Consider the following 9,545-nt stretch of genomic DNA (forward strand, 5'->3'; position numbering starts at 1 on the left):
TCAAAATTTTGGCCTGGACTGTAATGGTGTAGGAATATCACACACACACACACACACACACACACACACACACACACACACACACACAAGAAAAAAAATTAGTGGTTTAAAATTAAACACCGTCTCATTCATTGTTTATTGCTGCTTGTATGTGTGGTTTGTAACAGTTATGAGGGCATCAGTGATGTCACAGATGTAGATATGAAGGGAATGCACTGGGGAAGAAAGGACAGAGTTAAGGTAGGAAGAATAAAAGTTAGGTTGAAGCAGCAGAACTATTCGATCTTCCCTGCTTGTGGATCTTGGGGGAGCAGATAGAGGAGGTAATGTGAGACAAGGAAATGACAAGGTTGTATTCGGCTGAGGCAGGATCTGTGCTTTGGAATCTCATAAATCAAAGGGGAGTGAATCTCTGGAATTCTCTGTCCCTGAGGTTGGTGGAGGCCAGATCGTGAGGAGCATTTAAGATGGAGATAGATAAATATTTGGGTGATTAGGGAATTGAGACCTCTGGAGAATTGGTGCAGAAGAGGAGGTGAGGCCAGCTTTGATCAGCCATGATCATATTGAATGGAGGGGCAGGGTTAAGGGGCCTTGTGGCCTACTCTTTGCTTCTATTTTATTATGCTCTTCTGTTCAAGGAAATGAGATCTGTGACTTAATAGGACATTATAGCTGGGACATTACAACCTGGTGTTTGATGATGGGGTTGTGGGTTAGAGGAATGCACAAAGAGCTGATATGAAATTGTTGTCAGTTTGACAGGGCTCCGCAGCACTACTGTTGTCAGTGGATTCAGTTTTCTTTCATGAATTAGATGATAGAAGTACAGATTAGATTGAGTGGAGAGATTCAAAAACCCCAAGTGGCTAAATGTCATGTTGGCAGTTAGCAATGAATAGAGAGGGAGGAAAGGCAGAGGGTAAATCGGGAGTTCAGGAAATGGGAGAAAGTGTCTGCAGTCTAGGCTGAGGGCACCTGGCCAAATAAATGTGTTGAGGTGGAGGGGGCAGAAGAGATTTCAATGTCATGTCAGGATTGAAATTGAGTAAGATGGAGACATTGGGGATGAAGTTGGAGTTCTGCTGAGGACTAATCATTTTCAGTGCAGAGGGCATTTCTACTTGTTGTAATTGTACTGAGGTATGGTGACAAAGTCTGTATTGCACATAGTTCAGCTAGTCAGCCCATACATAGCACAGAAATAAAATTACAGTGCAGATTTACAGAGGACGAGGTTCATTCTGGAGCCTGGTAACAGCAGGAAAAACTGGCTTTGAATCTGGTTTTGCATGTTCCCAGGTACATTGGGAAGTGTGGCTGGGGTGAGATGAGTCTTTTAGTGTGCTGGCTGCTTCCTTGAGACAGCAGAAAGTGTAAGTACAGTCATTAGGGGTTGTGGGTGTGTGGCTGTGTTCACACTGCAGTTTTTGTGGTCTTGAGTGGAACAGTTCCAATACTATTCAGTGATGATTCCTGACACGATTCTTTTGATGGTGCATCTGTACAGGTTGTTGGGGATGCCAAATTTCCACAGGCTTCTGAAGAAGTAGAGGCACTAGTGTACTTTCTTGGCCAATGAGTTGATGTGGTTGGACCAGGATAAGTTGTTGGAGATGTTTACACTTTGGAACTTAAGCTGTGTGCTATTTCCACCTTCGTGCTGTCAGAAGGAATGGTTTTGATATGGCAGTAAGTGCATTAGGGGAAGAGATGAGATCAGATGAAATGGAAAGGGAAAGGGAAAGGGAAGAAGTTCAGGAAGTGCATTGGTATTCTTGGTGATTCCTGGTCATTCTTCAAAGCACTAATTACATGAAACTTCACATGCACTCAGGCTTTTTAGATGAAGTTCACAGAATTTCATGACAAATGTTGGTGGTTGAAATCTTAACAAAGTGTCCTAGTATCAGAAATTAATGAAAGAGTGTACGCAGTTAATTCCAATGACTAGACAAGCAGTGAAAGTACAGCACTGTCCTTCTGCTGATGGCTGTTTTACTCATGTCTGGTTGTTAGAAGTGTTCACGAATGGCAGTTCTCAGTAAAATATTTTGCTGTAGTTTTAATAAACACTGGGAACAAATTTGTTTGTTAGTTTCAGACTTAATTATCTGTTGGATGATTGTTTTTGGTGTGCCTTAAATCCATTACCAAAATGGTAAGTTGAACTGAGATTTGGCTACTTGGTACAGCAGTCAGGAAGAGTCATGTGATATTAAAATCCATGGTATCATTCTTGCAGATCTATGTATGAAATGGAAGCAAGGAAGGGCTTTCATAGATTCAGAGAGTCAGAAAATCATGCAACATGGAAATAGGCCCTTTTGCCCAACATATCCATGCTGACCAAGTTTTCTATCCATGTCAACCCCTTTTGACTGAATTTGGCCTATATCCTAAAACTTCCCTATCCATGCACCTGTCCAAATATCCTTTAAATGTCATAATTACAGTCACCTTTACAGCTTCCTCTGGCAGTTTGTTCCACCTATACATCAACTTCTCCATGCAAAAGTCACCTGTTATGTTCCTTTTAAATCTTTCCCCTCTCACCTTACCCCTATGCCCTCTAGTTTTAAATTACTCGCTACCTTGGGGAAAAAAATGTTATTATGCATGCCTCTCATGACTTTATGTTCTTCTATAAAGTAAAGCCTCAGCTTCTTATTCCAGGGAAAAAAGACCAAACCTATCTAGACTCTCCTTTCAATTCAAGCATCCACTCCCTACAACATTCTCATGAATCTTTTCAATCCTTTTCCAGCTTAATGATATCCTTCTGATGGCTGGACAATCAAAACTGTGCACAGTACTTCAAATGCAGTGTTATCAAGATCTTCTACAGCTATAAGATGACTTCCCTGCTCCTGTACTCAATGCCCTGACTGATGAAGGCAAGTGTGCCAAACACCTTCTGCACCCCTTTGTCTACCTGTGTGGCTAGCCAGGCAACTATGTACCTGTACCCCCCTAAGTCTCTTTGTTCTACCACACACCCCAAGACCCTGGCATTCATGTGTAAATCCTGCCCAGTTTTAACTTGTATTAAATAATCAGCCAAAGGTCAATGGACATGTTTTGTGATTAACATCTATTCTTTCCATTGGAACTATGAGCTCAAACTAAATGCCTAGACCAGCCATTTTTGTGGACTTGAATCTCAGGTCAGCATGGCTAATGTTCCCATGGTTCCAAGCTCCCTGTTCTGTGGAGCTCCTTGGTTACAGGGAAAGATGTTGGAGAGCTGCCAGCAAGTTTGGGACTTCTGTCTTTGGTAGACAACAGACTCGCCAAGGCAAATAGCGCCTTTGGAAGACTACACAAAAGAGTCTGGAAAAACAACCAACTGAAAAACCACACAAAGATTAGCATATACAGAGCCGTTGTCATACCCACACTCCTGTTCGGCTCCGAATCATGGGTCCTCTATCGGCATCACCTACCGGCATCACCTAGAACGCTTCCACCAGTGTTGTCTCCGCTCCATCCTCAACATTCATTGGAGCAATTTCATCCCTAACATCGAAGTACTCGAGATGGCAGAGGCCGACAGCATCGAATCCACGCTGCTGAAGATCCAACTGCACTGGGTAGGTCACATCTCCAGAATGGAGGACCATCGTCTTCCCAAGATCGTGCTATATGGTGAGCTCTCCACTGGCCACCGTGACAGAGGGGCACCAAAGAAGAGGTACAAGGACCGCCTAAAGAAATCTCTTGGTGCCTGCCACATTGACCACCGCCAGTGGGCTGATATCGCCTCAAACCGTGCATCTTGGCGCCTCACAGTTCGGCGGGCAGCAACCTCCTTTGAAGAAAATCGCAGAGCCCACCTCACTGACAAAAGACAAAGGAGGAAAAACCCAACACCAACCAACCAATTTTCCCTTGCAACCACTGCAACCGTGTCTGCCTGTCCCGCATCGGACTTGTCAGCCACAAACGAGCCTGCAGCTGACGTGGACATTACCCCTCCATAAATCTTCGTCCGCGAAGCCAAGCCAAAGAAAGAAAGGTAGGAATACTCAAATTTCTGGTACCCAAATGGTGAAATTATAGCTGTTTGGTGTACGATTCCTAGCATTACCCAAAAAATTGACAGCTTTGTTACCAAAGAATTCAAGGCATGGAGACAAAAAATGGAAAGTTTTTTTTCCTCTCAGGAAATCAATCACTTTTGCTTGTGAATGCAGTCTGAGTGTCCTGATTGGAAGAGGTTTCCAGAACTTTGTATAAGAAGCCCGTGAAGTTTAAATGATTAAAAAAGTGAAGAAAGGCATTTAATGGGCTTCAGCAATTGACCAATGTTATGGTAGATGTACTACATGATGTAGACTAGATCTCACTGGGTTTGTATCACATTTTAGCTGACAATCTTTCTCATTGCATGAAGCAACCTATCAGAGTCACTTGAATGCAGCATTTGTTTCTTCTGATAGAATTTTGTATTTCTCAAACAAATGTAAACAATTTCAGGTCAAAATGAAGGTACTATTTTTGTGGATCCACAAATGAAGCTCAAATCTTCAAGATTTAGTACCAAACCAGATCATTAACCACATGCACAGGATCACATATTTAATGTATAATTAATTTCATTAAATATCTGCTCCTGTGGTGCACCAGCTCATATTTTTGGCATGTAACTGAAAATACTGTATTTATATAAGGTACTTGGATAAAACAAAATTAGATTTGATAATAAGAAGTGCAACATCAGTCTTCCCGCTTTTCATCAAAAGCTATCTGCATCAATAAATGCCTTTGGACTTCTGATGATAATGCAATATATCTTCCATTCCTAAATGTATTCATTTTGTAGCAAATTTTATTTTTAACTAATGGTAGAATGAACATTATAGCTGTCAACCAAACTGTAAAACTAAATGTAACAAAATGGTGGAGAGGAACTTTTCATGTGGAGTGGTCAAATAAAATTGGCAAAAGTACTTCAGAGAGAAAACATTCTGCAGTTTTCTGAAGCAAAGTGTATGGGAAGTTCCTTATGCGCAGATTATTATATTTACCTTATCTCTCTTCTCTTTGGCTTGGCTTCGTGGATGAAGATTTATGGAGGGGTATGTCCAAGTCTGCTGCAGGCTCGTTGGTGACTGACAAGTCCGATGCGGGACAGGCAGGCACGGTTGCAAGGGAAAATTGGTTGGTTGGGGTTGGGTGTTGGGTTTTTCCTCCTTTGTCTTTTGTCAGTGAGGTGGGCTCTGCGGTCTTTTTCAAAGGAGGTTGCTGCCCGCCGAACTGTGTCGTGTACACAATATACGATATTACACAGGATTAATTAGTCATCTCATGGTAAGAAATTCTCTAAAGAAAAGGGAACACAATGCAGTCAAAATCTCATGTCTTTCAGATTAAATGTAGATGTGAGAGCAAATTGGATCAGGTAAATTGAAAAACATGACTAAGATTTTAAACAGTGGATAAAAAATGTCAATCATTTAAATTAATATTTTTTATCAGGCATCAAGAAAATGTTCCAATCATAGCTAACTAAGAAAATCTAGGATAATATTAAAGGAAGAGAATAGGATTATTATGTTATTAAGAAGTCTCAGTGAGTCTAAGGATTGGGACATATAAGGTCAATACAAAATTTACAAAGAGGGAGAAGATAAACTGTAGACATAAATTAACAGAAAAATTAAGATGATTATGTTAGACTTTTCTTAACTTTGTAAAAAGAAAGACCATATCATTAATAAAAGTGGATGACATATTTTCTTTAATATTTTATTTAAAAATTTCCAGTGAATTATTATAAAATAACCCCCCTTCCCTCCTCTCACCACCCCTCAAAACCCACTCCCCTCCCACCCAATAACCCCAAAAGAAAGAAGAAAGAAAGGAGATTTAAACAGACAAATGCAATCAACAGCCATGGATCAGAAGAACACCACCACGACAATTTTTAAACCCATTTAATCTAGATAAGGGCTCCATACTGTTACGAGTCCAGAGGACCCCAAAACCTATCAGCAATAGAAATTCACCAAGACAAATGGTTATTTAAACAAAAGTTGCTTTTAATTTTCTTTAAACATAAAAACAAGATCAAACTTTAAATTATTGCTATTAACTTAACTTAACCCTCTTCTAATTCTAAGCACACATATATGTAATGTGTATATATTCAGAAAAGTTCTTTGATTCACAGTCCATTCTCATTTCTCACTTCTCCAAGTTCACCGGTATCAGGCAATTCTTATACCATTAACAGAATTTAATATTTCTGAATTTTCACCAGGCTCTGGCGGTGAAAGGTAAATGGTTACCACTCAGGAAGGTTCTCATTGGTTTCAGAGAGAGATTTGTTGCTCATTGGACACACACAATCTGATTCCCTCCAATTTAAGAAGTAAGAGATGTCACTTGAATCAACAGAAATTTTAGTTATTGGATGACTATTTAAAATAGGTTTGATTTCACACAATATTGTCTGAAGGTTGTCATCATTGAGTATTTGATTATTCAAAAAGAAACACGGAATTTTCTTGATTGATCTAATCATTCTTTCCCACACACTTACATGATGTGATCCTGTGGGTGGGTTAAATATCCAATTAATTTCATTTTGAAGTAAAGGTAGATCCATTATCAGAATGCAATTCCTTTACTTGACCACATCTGGCGATAAAATGTTGAAGAACATTGATAAAAGAGTCTGTATCAAGTGATAAATTGCTCTCATAGTCAAACAAGTAAAAATAGCTCCAGTCCATATAGTTTTTCAACACTTCTTCCTCGTTTTACTTGCAAAGGACCAAAATAATCAACTCCCATGTATGTAAATGGGGGAAACTCTGTCTTGTGGGAAATCCGTCATTTGTCGTTGTCCAGATTTAGCATTTGAAAGCTTTTTGATCTCATTAATTCTGTTAATTACAAAGATACGAAACCTCATGGTTTTGTTATTAATGTATTTAAGATTTGATGTGCTATCAGTCCAAAACATAGAGTCAGCTAACTCCATCTGTAATTCTCTTTTTAACAGCGTCCATTTTGCTCGCCATAGTAGCAGCAGTCAATTCCATTCGAGGTGTGGTGCTGGCTTTAATGGAGCAACTCTGGATTTTCCCATTATAAATTCACAATGTACTTGCTCTTGGTTATTTTGCAGTTCTAAATAACTGACAGTACCAAAACCATCTTCGCTTGTATCAGCAAAGTGCTGTAACTGAGCAAATGTGGAAATTCCAAAGACTGTTGGTTTAAAACATCCGTTAACTTCAAAATTTTCTAACATTTTAAGACTCTCAATCCAATTCATCCAATCTTGTGTGATGGAATCTGGTATAGTTTCATCCCATTCAAATTTTTTCTGCACAATTCTTGCAGAATTTTCTGGGCTATTAATACTATTGGTGCCAATATTCCCAAATAATCATATATTGAGCTTGTAATGGAAAGAATATCTCTTCTTGTTAAAGACTGTTCTTTCAAAACAATTTTGAATTTGAAGAGATCAGATTGAACACACCATTGCACTCCCAGAATTCTTTCAACAAGTAGAACATCACAATCGAAGTCCAGATGTTTTACCTCCTTTGCTCTTTCTGCCTCAGGAATAACAGCCAACACATCTCGACTGTTGCTAATCCATTTTGTAAGGAAGAACCCTCCTTTATTATAAATCTCTTAATTCATGATAAAGATCTATTGCTTCTTTTTCTGAGGTAAGACAATCATCAATGTAGAAATTATTTCTGCTGATGTTTATAGTTTGAGAACAAAATTGCTCTTCATTAAATTCAGCACATTTCCTGAGAGCAAAATTTGCACAATTCGGTGATGAAGTTGCTTCAAATAAATGAACTGTCATTCTGTATTCAATCATTTCTTTATGGTAATCTCCATTAGGCCACCATAACAATCGTAGAAAATCACAATCTCCTGATGGTACTTTCACTTGATGAAACATCGCTTCAACATCTGCAGCAATTACAATAGGCTCTTTACAAAATCTTATCAGAACACCTATTAAAGTACTAGTTAAGTCTGGACCTTGTAAAAGTGGAGAATTCAGTGAAACTCCTTGAAATTATGCTCCACAATCAAATGCTACGTGTAGTTTCTTCTTTTGTGAATATACAACTCCATGATGAAGTAAATACAATTTTCTACCATCTTTATGTTCCAAGATATCTTCTGATATCTTTTCTACATAACCTTTGGTTATCATGTCCAACATAACCTTAGTATATTCCAAATGAAGAGAAGAATTTCTCTTGAATTTTCTCTTTAAATTCAGCATATGCTGTTCTGCAATTATTTTGTTATCTGGCATACAAATTTCTCTTCTACAAAGGTAATGCTGTTCAGTAATGACCATCAACATGTTTAACAGAATTTGAACTAAATCCAAAAACTGCTTGTCCTCCTTTGAAGGTTCTTGAATATCTGTGAGATATTCAGGAAATCAATTTTAAACTGTTGTTCCTACAGATCATTAAGTTTGACAACTGAAATTTGGTTGACGCTTACAAAGTATTCAAAGATATTTCATAGTTCTCTTTCATTCTCTGAAACAAAATAAAATATTCAGCTTCATAGCAATCTTCTACCAATCTAATTCCTTTCTATTCCCACAGTTTCAAAAATTGATTATTAAATATAAAAGGAAAAAGCTTATTTTGAAATAAAGTTCCTTTCATCATTCATTGTCTTCAACAAAATCTGTGATCTTTTACCATGAAGATTAAGTTTATTCATTAACTCAACAGTACAAAATGAGGCGGTACTTCTTGGATCTAGAAATGCGTAGATCTTCAGTATGAAGCTTCCTCTTTTAGGTTTACAGGAACTATTGAGAGGGCTTTGTCACCGGCACCAGTAAGACTGTTTGCCTGAATTGAAGCTGAGGCATTCTCTTTGACCGTGTCTTTAGTTTAGGATTCAGATTTCTTTACTTCGTTCTCAACTTTACTTCGTTGAGTATGCAGTAACTTGGCATATATCACAACTGAGTCGCTTATTACAAGTTTTTCTGATATGTCCTTTACACAAGCAACCGAAACATATTCCATTCTTCTTTAAAAAGGTTAATTTCTCGTTATGCGACTTTTTCTCCAATTGTGAACATCTTTCTAAGTTATTCTTATCTTTGCAATACAAACAGCTTTCTTGAACAGTCTGATCTTCTTTTCCCTTTGTTTCCTTGTTCTTTCTTGTGCTTCTATCTGACACGGCAGTAACAAAGGTACTTCCCTTTGGTTTCTGTTGAGACGATGATTTAGATTTCTTTACATCTTTAGAAACTATTGAAGTATCCTTAATATTTCCAAATACTGGCATAGTGTTAACATGTACATGCCATTCCAAAAATTCTACAACATCCTCAAAAGTGGTGTCCTTTCTGGGATAAATCTTAAGCTCTGCAAATTTGGTTCTCTGTAAATCCTTCATCTTAACAATAATCGACAAATTAGCAAGCAATTCAGCTCTTCCAAATGTACACTACTTCCAATTGCGTTACAACATCATCTCCGAAAGAGTGCATATGCTTGTAAAGCCTTTGCATCCTCTAA

At 38.3% G+C, this 9,545-nt stretch overlaps 1 long non-coding RNA gene across 1 annotated transcript; it reads left to right on the top strand.

Annotated features, from left to right (window-relative positions):
* Positions 1 to 242: 242 nt before the first annotated feature.
* Positions 243 to 3,065, top strand: LOC138752354 (uncharacterized). Its single transcript, XR_011350551.1, has 2 exons — positions 243 to 323; positions 2,768 to 3,065. It is a non-coding gene; the product is annotated as an uncharacterized lncRNA (long non-coding RNA).
* The last annotated feature ends 6,480 nt before the right edge of the window (positions 3,066 to 9,545 follow it).

Source organism: Narcine bancroftii, chromosome 2, assembly GCF_036971445.1.
Source record: "Narcine bancroftii isolate sNarBan1 chromosome 2, sNarBan1.hap1, whole genome shotgun sequence".
NCBI classification, from domain to species: domain Eukaryota; kingdom Metazoa; phylum Chordata; class Chondrichthyes; order Torpediniformes; family Narcinidae; genus Narcine; species Narcine bancroftii.